Source organism: Rhopalosiphum padi, chromosome 2 (genome assembly GCF_020882245.1).
Source record: "Rhopalosiphum padi isolate XX-2018 chromosome 2, ASM2088224v1, whole genome shotgun sequence".
NCBI lineage: Eukaryota > Metazoa > Arthropoda > Insecta > Hemiptera > Aphididae > Rhopalosiphum > Rhopalosiphum padi.
The window spans coordinates 1,980,833-1,995,012 of NC_083598.1; the positions used below are offsets into that span (position 1 = coordinate 1,980,833).

At 31.1% G+C, this 14,180-nt stretch overlaps 1 protein-coding gene across 2 annotated transcripts in view; it reads left to right on the forward strand.

Moving 5' to 3' along the window:
* The first annotated feature begins 207 nt into the window (after positions 1 to 207).
* The window catches only part of LOC132920106 (elongation of very long chain fatty acids protein 7-like), a 30,423-nt gene continuing 16,450 nt past the window's right edge, over positions 208 to 14,180 (forward strand). Inside the window, exon 1 of one of the 2 annotated variants that reach the window (XM_060982187.1) lies at positions 208 to 450. The gene's annotated coding sequence lies outside the window, so the exon portion shown is untranslated. The remainder of the gene's footprint in view (positions 451 to 14,180) is intronic. The other variant, XM_060982186.1, reaches the window with a different exon arrangement.

Below are 14,180 nucleotides of genomic sequence, written 5' to 3' on the forward strand. Positions count from 1 at the left end.
AGATAAAGGCTACACTTATAGATTTATTTGTTTCGTTTTTCAAAATTGTATTCGTTTTTCCTTTTCGCGACGATCCATCTCCCTTCCGCCAATCGAGACGGGATTCTGGTTTTCGCGTCACGCGGCCGTCCCCACCGGTTTCGATCTTCGGCCGGGTAGGGTAGGGCCAGCGGAGTGACCGGAAGGTCTGCCGTTACCCAAATACTCGCGTGCCGCTGACGACCGTCGTAATCGTACGGCGGACACGCGACCGAACGACCGGCAATAAGAATTATTATAACTCACTTTTCGTGTCCGTTTTTCACCCTGCTGAAGTTTGTGTGTTCGGTTTGCGGTGAATAATATCGTAGAATCGGACATCGACATCGACGTGCAACCTACCCGCACATACGACACACCGTCGTCGGAGTATACGATCACCGTCGGAGATCGTTTCGGTGAGTAACACTCGTAGGTACATATTATATTAATATAAAGTGCGGTATAATATGTTTAGGTACGCTTTGGCGATTAACCGTGTAACGAACACGATTAGCATACCCAATTATAATTATTTTACCTATGTGAGAATGTGACGTGATTGAGTAACGGTTTTGCGAATTCATTTCGTACTTCTATAATAACTATCATTATTGTAATCGATCACAGACGTGATGTAGACGAGACTTTTATACGATCGTCGAACTCTTCCGTCCGGTTCTAGACGAGTTTTATACTATCATAAATTATTGTAACCATATAAAGATAGGCATATCAACACACCATAATATGATATTATAAATGAATGTTCGCAATCGACTATAGTATAATTAAACGGCATTTTATGATATAGATGACTATTTATTTATTTTAAATTCACGGGAAAATGCCTTTTTTACAAGATTATAATTGTATTATTTTATCTTTATCACAATTAACACTAAAATAATAATGTTATTAATTTTAAATATGTTTTGAGGAAGTACAAAAAATCCAATTTGGCGGAAATCTTATTTACCAAAACTTGAAAAAAATGTATTATTTCCACTGTTGGAATAATGAATAGATCTGCGTTCCTTGGTTTCCCTGGAAACCAATTTCAGATAATAACTCGAAACAGTGAACGAGTTTGTTCAGAATATCGTAAACTAACATAATATCTGCTAATTTATGTTTTGTACTTAGTGAGTTTAGGCTCAGGAAGTTTTCAACAACATTAACGCTATCTCCAATGATATGGCTATTAGATACATTAGCAATTCTTTTCAAAAACTTATATCGGACACAATCCAGATGATTTATATATTCTGAGTAATTACAAGACCAGACGAGTGAATCGAATTCTGGATTAGATCATATTCATTAGAGTTAGATACATAGAGATTTGAATCAAATAAGATTTTTATACTATTTCTATTGATAGTAAACTTAGCATTTTTTTATGATTTGACATTTGACTATTTATACTACTGTCGTTGTATATACCCGCGCGTAGTATTAGAAGGAAAAACAATTTTACACGATATAATGACTCATTATAAATTTTATAATAACCGTATAGTCGTCAGTATATTATACCATTATATATTATTATATGATACAGTAATTATAATTTCGATTCACTACGGTGAAATATTGCGAAAACGCGCGACAGACTGATCAGACTCGGTGGGCTCTGTAGTCGAAACTTGCAATTTAAATTAAGTAAGTGGTATAATTAGCAGGTATGCATGTATAGCGGATTTTCTTTTTTGATCCCAAAACGGCAAACAATGATCGACCGAAATTATTTAATCGTGTGTAACGTGACAAAAAAAAAATTAATTGGTTTTTATCGCGTTATTTAAATAAAATAATAATAATGCGTGTTTTATTGTTGTATATTTTTTTTTAAATTTATTTTTTGTACAAGCGTTCAATTTTTCGTTTTTTTTTTTTTTTTACTCCAAACCGTTCAATATAATCCAATCTGTTGTGTATAGAAAATTAAGGTTCTCCGATTTCATGTGCAGATTATAATGTTATATGATAATATACATAACTTTCGATATAATAATATTAGCATGTCTTTTATACGTGTTCTATAATTAAGCACTTCACTGCCATTCTATTTACGGTCAGAACGAGACATTATACGTAGTCGCTTTAGTATAATATAATATATTTAGTATAATTCTTTGATTTTCAACGTTGACTTGGTCAGTGACCTGCAGTGTTGTTGATATTATAGAAAGTGAACGCGCGCATCGCCCGAATCCTACGTAACAATTATTGTTTGCGACCTTCGGAGATCTACGATACTGAGGATTTCTCGTGGGATTTTGTAATTCCCGAAACGGGAATCTATGATATTATGATCAGCTTTTCGCGCAATATCGAAGCGTTTAAGTATATTACAGCATCTCTAAATATCATAATATTTTACCGACAGTTGCGCCGCCGTCGCACAGCTATTATTCCTATGCGGATTATCCGTTTTTATTCAAACGCGTGAATCGCGGTGATAAGCCATCACCGAGTGTTCAAATTCGATAAAATAGAATCTTTCAAATAATTATTACGATTTAATTGTAACATTATTACAAACATAGCTTAACATCAAGTGTATATTATTGCCATACCATAATATGTATCGGAACAAACCGCATTAAAACACACGTAATATAATAATAGATCATATTTCATAAACAAACCTTGAAAATCATTAAACTAGGTATATAGGCAGCAAGGTAGGTTGACAGGTATTCGATGTTTAGTTATGTATACCTATAAAATATGTATAATATATAGGTACAACTATAGAAACGGTAGATATAATAATATTAACTAAAAAATAAATCGACGAAAATCTAGGTTTTTTTTTTAAATATCAAAACAGACAATTTCGTAACATTGAATAGTATCCACCAATAGTATATAGCTTGTCCGGAGATATAAAATTAAATTTTGCATTGGTTGACCATGGTCCACTAATTTATTACCGGTTCGAGCCGCGTGATAAAATTATTAATGAATAATTATCGTCTAGGTTTTTATTTTTATTCCTCTAACTAGATAGGTGTGTACTGTACAAACGAGTTATAGATTAAAAAATTGAATACTACGTGAATTTTTTTAAATAAATAATATATTTTATTTATATAGAATTACGTACAATAGTGGTATATAAATAAATTATATGTTATTCTAAACATAGGTAACCTCAATAGCATAAATATTATGAAAATAGTGTAACGTCGTACGTATATCTCATATGATATCCTCAGTGTGCGCCGCAACCGAATACCATATAATTATATCATACGGTAATAGACGTGTACAAATAATATTATATTATAGTAATTTCATACCTTGTATACCTAAATAGTTATTAATCAGATTGAAAATATGAATAATTGCAAGTAAAAAATATTTTTGATATCACTTAACAATAATGATACTTTTTCAAAATTAAACATTAAGAATAATGTAAACCATAGCAGGAATCGGGTACACGTGCCCGTTGAATTTCCGACCTGTACATTTAGTTGTACGAAACTTTTCGAACTTTTTCGTCATTAGGTTCTTTTGATACATATATAAGACAATCACACCATCACACACCGTTTCAGAACTAGTAGTCCTCTAATATACTCAAAATTCTAAAATTGTCAACCGGTTTTGATAGTCATAGAGCAAGAACAACAACATAATATTAATCAATAAAAATGTAAAACCTTAAACAGACACGGCATTACCTATATTCGTATATTATATTATTGTTAAAATACGTTATAAAAACGTCTAACTGTGCCATTCAATAATGTTTACGACAAATTGAACGCATAACACGTACAATTATGAATTTTTCATATACCATGACTATCATATTTTCTATATCAATAAACCATGTAAAACAATTATTATAACTAATAAGGGCTGAAATAACAGGTTTGTGTTTAAAAAATTATATTAACAAATTTGATCATATTAATCATGTTTGAACAAGATAATGCATAGGTACTTGCATATTAAGAAAAATATTTCGTTTAACCCGAATATCTAACATTATTTAAATATATTACTCTATGATTAGTATACAAAATGGCATTGAAATATTCTAATATTATTATACTTAAAGCATGTAGATACCTATGTCATTAACAATTATCAGTGAAAATATGGTAATTTTTATTTGACTTTAATTTCATGAGGTATAATTATTATGCTTCTGACAACAATTTTGTAGAAAATTTTTAAATTCTATGTAAGTCGAGTTTGGTATAATATTATTGTAATTTAGTACACGCATTACACTTGTGTATACCTCAATCATAACAAACGTTAATTATGTGGGTATATTAATAAATCCAAAGTCTAGTTCAAAGTCAAATAATTACAGCAAAAGTCAGTTACGCATTTATTATCGACAATGCAAATAATATAATATCAATGACAACTTTTGTATTTAAATTCGATATACTAATATATTCTAAATATATTTCAATAAACTATATCATTCAGTTGCGATACACTTGTGTATGGAAAAGAAGACGATCTATGCAAATTTATGGATATCCGGGCTTTATACTATTAATGACCTATATTATCTTCAATGTGATGCCATTGTAATATTGTACTATTTAGTTACATTCAAAAATATATGTGTATACCTAACCTATAAGGTATTTTGCGCTTTTGATACATGGATATACATGTGTTAATGAATTTAGCAATACCTAACCCCAATTCAATGTTAATCATTTCTATAAATTAACCTAGATATATTATTATTATGATAACGTTCTGAAATGCTATTGAAGTTATTAAATAATTCAATAATTGCCATTGCGTCCAACAATCATTATTTAATTATACGTTTTTAGATAAACCACTTACTTAGGCTTATCGTATTCAAGTTTTGGAAGTTAATTCGGGTACTTTGGATGTATTTTTTGTGAAACAAAATTAATTGTTTTAATTGGAACTCTTCCTTAAAAGGAACTCGCGTCGTATGCTATCTACCTGAACTTTGATCGCGTTATATGTTATCTACCTTTCGGTTGATATCTACTTAATACTTTGTACGGAGACTAATATTGCAGGTGTAACCGTATAATTATAAACATCAATAATACACTCTACAGTCTACACTTTACACATATCATAGCTAGTAGACATATGACTTTTGTAAAAGTGGTGTATGCTTAAATTATTTTCAAATTAAATTATTTTATTAAATTATTTATGTAATTATTTTTTGTTAAATCAAAATGGAACATTTTATTGACTTTTATAGACATGTTATTTACAATGATGAATCTTGCACCAATTTTTTAAAACAATGTGGTGTCTTACCCACTGCTAAAGTATGCCAAAAAGTTAATTCAAAATAAAATATGGCATAAAAACACGTGGTGCCACTAACTTATTGGAACGGCAGTTGATGGAAGAGTGGTGACGTTCACTCAATGCATCAAAGAATCTTTTTGACCAGTTTTTTGAAGACATGAAAAAGAGTTCTTTAATGTAATTAATGTCTAGATGCACAGACGACACCAACAATCTACAAATTGCGGGGTGGAAAATTGTAGATAACATACAACGCCAACACACAATTTTGGTAGATACATTTTTCATGTAGATAGCATACGACGCGAGTTCCTTTTAATTTTATGTTAAAAAATTAAAAATTAATCGATGTTGTTTAATTACATTTTTACGTAAATTGTTGATAGGTACCTAGACACAAATTCTAGCTACGCCCCTGAATTTATCTTTTGTCGCCCAAACCCATACCTGCCCGTGAACAAATTTAATTTCGTTTCGATTATTTATTTTTTTATTTATTTCATCTTTAGTCTCACCTTTGTTCGCGCCAAATAATAATAATATTATATACCTAATAATATGCCGTATGCATATTAATAGTTATTAGTATGAATATATATTCGACGAAGTTTCAAATTTAAAACAGTGTTTGTATGTGTGTGTAGCATAAATAATAATATTATAGTATTAGGAGGATACCTAATTGCGGTACGGACCATCGACGATAATAAATGACTACCGACGGACAAAGCTGCCCGAGAAAATGGTAATAATAATTTTTAAACTAATCCGACGGACTACGCGCGTAGGGACATCGTATTTTAGCGATTCAAAGTCGTAATTGGTATTTTTAAAAGTTCTCAAATTTAAACTCGTCACGATATCGATCGTGATTGCAGTCGTTATTAATTTTACCATCGACATAATCGCTTATCGCTTATTCGTATAACACATTTTATTGTCCGTTTTAATTCCTCTAGTTATTCTTGCCGTAGTAAAGCATTTAATATGCTCCAGTAATTTCTCCCGTTATTGGTTTTTAATTTTATTTGGGCATTATTCCCGTCCGATCCACTGCACTTTCTCTGGTCGCGTCTATTTAATGTTTCAGACGTACATATAACTGTTTATATATATATTTAGTGGTTGTATTAAATTTTAGACTTGGATTTTAACGTTCTAAAAAACAAGAAAGATGTTTTTAAAATACGACTGTATGCCTCAATAATATTACAAAACTTAAATATCTGTTTTTTACATGTCTAATGTCAAATACGGTGATTACACATAAATCTATTTGAATTATTTAAATTCATATAATTTAGCGTTATGGCGAATGTTACAAGTCGTCAATTAAACGACCTATCTGCATAATGTTTACTCGTTCATCTGCATGTTATATACGTGACGAAGAGTTTGTTTTTGTCTGGTACTTAAGTAAAAAATACATAGATACGTGTAATGATAGTGATAATATGGCGAAGCAAAATAAATAACAACTATATTTAATTTTTTTCTTTTTATCGGTATAATTTATGGTGAATATTATTGTTATCAAACGTATCCATTATTAAAAAATAAACTTAAAAAAAATTTCAAAATAACGCATAACACAATCTTCTTTATTTTTAAGTTGTTTGATGTGCGGAACGAATTTCGTGCTAGGAAAACAACGTTTTGGGGGTTTTGGGAAAAAATGCGATTTGCATTTAAATCTCTTCGTCCTAAACGTACAACGCAATATTGCTATATTTCTGTGCACTCGTTCGTTTTTCTGGACGATTCGTCGGGAGGCGAGAGCGTGTTACTAATAAAATATAATATTATTGTTATAAGTTCGTATAGACACTTCACTGCGCACTCCGTCGAATGTATAGAGTGTCGTGGGTACATAGCGCCTCTCGCGGCGGCCGTACAACTGTATGCGCACACCGTCAACGACGAGGTCGCCTCAACGTCGAAGGTATATAATTATAGTATTATGTTATATGTATACATGATGTTGTTGCACCGCGTATAACGTCCACCTTGACCCGGTACGTGGACTCCACGCCAAGTACCTGCGCTGCTGCTAAACGCCAAAGACTTGCGCCACTCGACTCTATATAAGAGCGCGTACGGGGTGCGAATTGAAACGCCGGTCGTGCGTATTATTTTTATCATCATTATTGTTACTATTATCATCATTCATCGTCGCCGTCGCCGTCGTTATAATAAGTGTTATAACACAATCGTGTTACATCGCCTAACCGTCGTCTTCTATTCGCGGTTTGGCAGTAGTTCTTCGGCGCGACACTCGGATCTATAGGATTAGACGCACGTCCTCTACCCATCCCGCACACGCCATAATAATAACATAATATTATATTATATTGACTCGTTTAACCCACACGGTTTCACTATATTTTCCTAGACGACAATGGCATTTCGTAGACAAACGCTTTGTTTTTGGTTTACCGTAAAACAAAACTTTCTCGACACATGATTTTGGATTTGGAATTTTCTATAATTTTTTGAATTTCCGTCAATTAAAACTCGATTACATATACGACATTGTATATGAATTGTTTTTTCATTTTCGTCTTATAAAATACATTTTATACTTTGTGTAAGCACGTTGTACTTAATTAATAATAAAATCTTTAATTTAACATATTTTATGCTTGATAGATTTTTATATACTTTAATGAAGATTCTTTAGTGCACTTATAGTGAATTTACTAAGGTTTTTTTTTTTATGCATTCAATTAATAGTTTTTATAATCATTTTTACACGAGAAATGTAATTTGCACCCCATAAGTCATGGTCCACTGCGCACTGATTGTACAAACTTTAAACGCATTTATTAATTAAAAATTATTAAATACCTGTTTAATATCTGATTTTTCGGTAATTTGGTTTTTTTAGTGAGAGGGGGGGGGGTTGGTTAATGTATTCCGTTTTCGATTATGAAATAAATACTGCCGATATATTGTCAGAAAAAAAAACCAACCGTTAAAAACTTAAGCTCGTTAGCAAACTTAGTGAAAACACTTTTTTCCTTTCAAGAACGCTAAATAATTTACTTGGAAAATGTGCGTAGAAAGTAAAGTGGATCATCCCGTACGTATAATAATAATGCTACACGATAATGAGGAGAAAACTATCACCGCAATATAGATCGCTATTTCGTTTATTACTTATACAACATTTTTAGTTCATAATATCGATATTATATTGAGGAAGGTAATGCACGGGTCTTAGCAACCGTAAATAAATGGCTTAACTTAACGAACTGTTAAATTTAATACAATAATAATATTATATAATACGTGGAATGCAGTTGAGGTACGTTTATGACACCCACCTCGGTCGATGACTGCGAACTGGCGTTTTATTATGATAATTTTGTCGCTATGGACCAGCGTGTGAACGAGTACCTACCTACTATACGTTGTTGTGCTATTTCGTAATGATAATTATATTCACAGACGTCTGGCAATCGCATACCTAAGAAAGCAATGGAAATCGCGTATTTCAACAACGAAGCTGAATTGATGTCCACCATGCGTGTATTGGCCACCATGATCACATGCGTATATGGTCGACAGCAAAATACCGTTGTATTTATGTCTGCCAAAGTCATAATTCATAACCAAGCTGTACAGAGTAATTCACAAATCACGCTCAGTGAACACTGCTCGCCCTTTTTAAGACCATATTTTCAAATTATTGAGATTTCTTACACCACTTAAGGAGTTTACTCTAGAGTGTGGACAGTGGCGTGGCGAGGTAAAATTTATATGTGGGCGAAGTACACTTAAAGAGGACCTTTTTGAATTTTTTTAGTAAACATTTTTTTAAATAACAACAGTTGTTTAATAAATATTAAGATTTAGAATTTTTTAAAACAATACACTTTTGTATAGACACTTCTCCCATATTTCTCTATGGTTAATTATAAAGCCCTTTAGAACGCGAGGCCCTTTGAGGTGCGAGGCCGTGGGCAATGGCCCACACCGCCCACGCCTAGCGTCGCCACTGAGTGTGGAGATACAATACGCTAATATAATTATACTGACATGATATCGATAATTATCGAGACCCGGGCAGTCAGCTCGCCACTGGAAATTCGAGCGTTATTATTCACATTATTCACATTATTATGTTTGACCTTCGACCGTATTGCAATATTACATACACACACGTCGGGATCTGTGGTGATGTCGCTCTACTATATGTAGATAATGCGATACTCTGCAGCACGCAAACTTTAAGAAGATTCGACTTGGGAAAAACATGACGTTAGCCTCGATTTCGCATTTATTTTTGTTGTTTTCGTTATGCAAATAAATTATATCTACATACGGGTTTTTAATTACACTGGAAAGTCAGAAATATGTAAAGTATTTTATATTATAATATTTATATTGCAATATATATATTACACTACTGAAGTACACAAATTAATCTGTACAACTATATAAATAAACTGTGTGTAAATTACACCGGTTATATTATTATTATCGCGTAGGATGCATGAGACGTGTCTTGTAGCGATTTGGCTGGACGACGATGACCTAGCCAAAGGGAACGCGATTTAATAACGACGTTTCATAGCAAAAAAATAATTAAAAATATTTAAATACAAAGTGATTTACCGAGCATGCTCACCCGCTTTTATTCTCCAATAATACAGTTGTATAAAATCTGATTATTAGAACTTTTTAAACACATTTTAAAATTTAAAGGACTACTTACTTAAATAGTGTCCCGTGAAGATATTAATTTCTGTTTTTCAAATTAGAACCGCATTTTTATTAGGTCATTTTTCTGAAAATGTTGACGTATTTAAATCAAAATTCAAAAGAGTATTTTTTTAACTTTATGTATCAAGGATAAATATGATATGTATGACAATAGATATATAAATATGTATATATGTATTATATGATAATAGGTTTAGAATACATGGAAGTTACAGTGATTTGAACATTTTATTAATTAATACTTATTGTAATATAATCCATCAAAACATATAATTTGTACGAGTAGTATGAGGAAATAAAAACTACATTCAATATTATATATATTTTATATTTTTTGAAAAATCATTTTTAAAGACTATTATCCTTAGTATTGATGCGGACTCATGGGTTTTACCAAATTTACTAAGAGGAACTTAAATACATTTTTTCACAGCACGAATTACGATTAAAATAACATAAATAATAGGTGTTTACTTGTAAACGTGTTGTTGTACGATTTTAAACTAAGTAGTTGACCGAAGAATGCAAATCGGGTACCGAATAGTATATTTTACATTAGCATTTCTGGTTTAGAAATCCGCAATTCTCGTTGCCAGTGGACCAGTCTTCATTTATGACTATTGTACTATTACTTTTATATTATTCAATAAATAACTGTTTATATTGAACAGTCGGGAAATTAATTAAATCACTGTATCACACAACAGTAAATACCTACATTTTAGTAACTGAGAAACTACATGTTTGAATTTTAAATCATAATTTATACTGGTTAGTATAATATAATTATATTGTTTATCTGTTGCTAGGGCAATGAGAAATTACAACGTTTTTATTTAATTATTTATTTTACGTGCTGTACCCATTTATACATTAACATGTACTGTTTACCGTTATAACAAAAAAATCCATCATAATTACGAAAAAAAAATTGTTTCCATTTCAAAAATATATCTATGTCAGAAAAAATTTGTATAGCCACAGAAAAATCAATCATTTAGTAGTATAAAATCTCAAGAATTTAAGATGTTATGGTCCTTAAGTATATTTAAAAATGTCAAAAATTAAAATTTGATTAAAGTGATTCGTCGTTAAAGGAGATTGGGGGTGAGCACGTTTGGCGATTCACTCTTTAATTTTATATTGTATATTTTTTGGTCGTAGGATTATCGGATATTGCTACAGTCAATCGATTACGTGTACATAAATCACATATATACATTAAATATTTATATAAGTACTGCAATGTACACGAAATATATTACGCATGACAGCTGTATATATAATACAATATGTAACGCCGTACGTATAGTGTCTAATGAATAATGATTTTTAAAATATGCATATCGACTTATTAATGAAATACCTACCTTGCCATTCGCTCGGCCGTCTTCTAATATTTATGTACAGAGTGAACGCGCGACTTTCGGGCGGCTTTCGAGATATTATTAGTAATCGCGGTGCGCGTCCGACGTCCCGCGGCCCGGCAACTGGGTCAATTTTACACGATCGAAAAATAAATTTGTGAATTTTTCTCAACGCGAATAAGTAACGCTGTACACAAACACAGTTATAATATAACTAATAATATAATATGATCGTATATTATACGAAACGTAACGCGATTGTAAACGTAGGTTACTTGACATAAATACGTATCGTCCGTATCGATAGCCTACGGGCTCGATCTTCGCGTTCGAGAAAACGATATAATTACGATAACCCATTTAATTGGCATCGTGTTTTGTCGTCGATCGTAAAATAAGGTGCAGATTTTATTGCAAATCGAATAATTTTTCTGAATGTCCCAAAACATTGCTTTTCAAGAACAAAGATCGTTTCATAAATCAAATAACTTAAAAATAAAACTTTTATTTTGCATTTTTTTCTTAATTTTGAGTACAATTTTTAGTAAATATAAAAACAGATACAATTATAAAGACTGAAATAAACTATAATATTACTATGTGTAAAAATAAAAAATAAAATAATAAGCGTTATTTACTTTGCTTTGTCATATTATTGTTATTAAGCATGTATTTTAATCGTGTATCAGACAAAAGCGGCAATGACTACATATAACGATCTGACAATCGAAAAATCTTCGTCACGTGGTACAGTTGCCTATATATACTACCCAATATAAATTATATATTCCCCAAGTCAGAGTGTTTTCACACTGATGGGCCTCCCTCCTCAGTCCTTACGTTATTCATATGTTGTTATTATCTTTTGTAACCAAACTAACTTATTAATTGTATATAAATATTGCAAATTGTAAATTATATACATTTGTTGTCGTTTTATTTTCAACTCACATCAATCGTGATAACGCCAAATTACTTAAATCGAAATAATGCAAAAACAATTTTTAACACTTTTAAAGAATTTTCAATATTTTCAATATTTGTAATATTATTGTTGCATAGTCGTATTTTATAAGGCTTCTTCAAGTACATTAAAATGCGTGAAAATTTAGTATTAAAATAAATTATATAATATATAGGTAACTTATATAGGTAACCTGGGCACTCTAGCCGTTGTCGTATTATCGTTTTGCATAGGTGGCGTGACGTGGAGTCGAACGGACGATTAATGAACTTACATAGATTTAAAAACGTTGTAGTAGAACATCATTTTCAATTTTGTTTCTTTTAGTCGATTACGATATATCATAATGGTTTTGGCTGTACATTTATTTATGGCATGTATAGTTTTCGATGATATAAAGCGTCGTATGTTATTCTATTGTGTTCAGAAAACGTTTTATATACATTTCGTTGTTGTCGCTGCAGTAGTGTAGTATGTAATAATAATAATAATAATAATAATATATTGTCGTGATCTTGGACCATCAAATATTTATGTTATATATATATTATATGTCGTTTGGTTGTCGGTTATTGCACGCACGATAAATTGAAAACGAAATATACGATCGGGATCGACGGTGGAAAAATCGAACAGAAATCAACAAAATATGAGGATCAATAATAATATTATCATTACAGCAGTTTACTCACCTATATGTTTATCTACGATTAAACAGCACAACAATGTACTGGAAATCAGATCAAGGTTATTACTTCGGTTCTATATACCATAATATACCAAACTCCACGATTCGCGTTAAAATTTTTGTTATGAGTTTTATGAATTGAAATGGATTTAATTACAACTAAAAAAAAATAATAATATATAATATTTTGTGTTTGAAAAACAACAACCTTGATCCAATTTTTTAATATTTTGTGAAATGTGTACGTATACTGTTTGCGAGTCTGCTATACACGCGATTTCTGGGCTGTTTTCGTAAAACGTAGACAATTTTTAATTATAAATCATAGTTAATATAGTTTTTGATCGTAAATTAAGATAATATACTATTGTATTCGTTTGATTATCGTACATCTGCGAATAAAATATGATGAGATTCGTTTATCGAAACGGATGAATGTTGGTATGATGCCATTGTGATGTTGTACGATTTTGTGATCGTAAATGCATGCCGGAAGTACATATGATATTGTATCTGTTTTGCTGAAATAATTATATCTGAGAGGTCGAGAATGTTATAACTGTTATTTTAACTCCTAAATTGGTGGCTGTTGGTGTTCAAGACTTTACGAGAAAAATTATTTGCCATCTTCTCCGTTCGCAGACATCTTAAATCGCGCACAGATAAACCGGTTTAATAAAAATATACCAATTTTCAGACAGTGTACATTGAATATTTTTTAATGTAGTAAATTTTTATAAATATAATAAATACGAAAATAACTCTGTCTGCTACGTTTTCATGGTAACTCACTCAACCGATTTTGATGAAATTTGAGATGGGGATAGCTTGAACCGTAAAAAAAAACAGACTACTCAAAAAAAAAAAAAAATCAACTTATAGGGGCATGAAACTATATAACCACTCTAATGTGATTGAAAGCCAACTGGATAGATAGGTTTTTTTGTATATTTAGGGTTGCCATTGGTTACAGAAAATAAAAGGGACTTATATAAAAATGAATGTATGTTTGTAGCTTATATACTCGTGTACTCAAAACTACTCTACCGATTTTAACAACAACTTCAAAGATTATTTTTAGAGATATCAGAAAAGTTTAGAGATTAGTTAGAATCACGTTCGA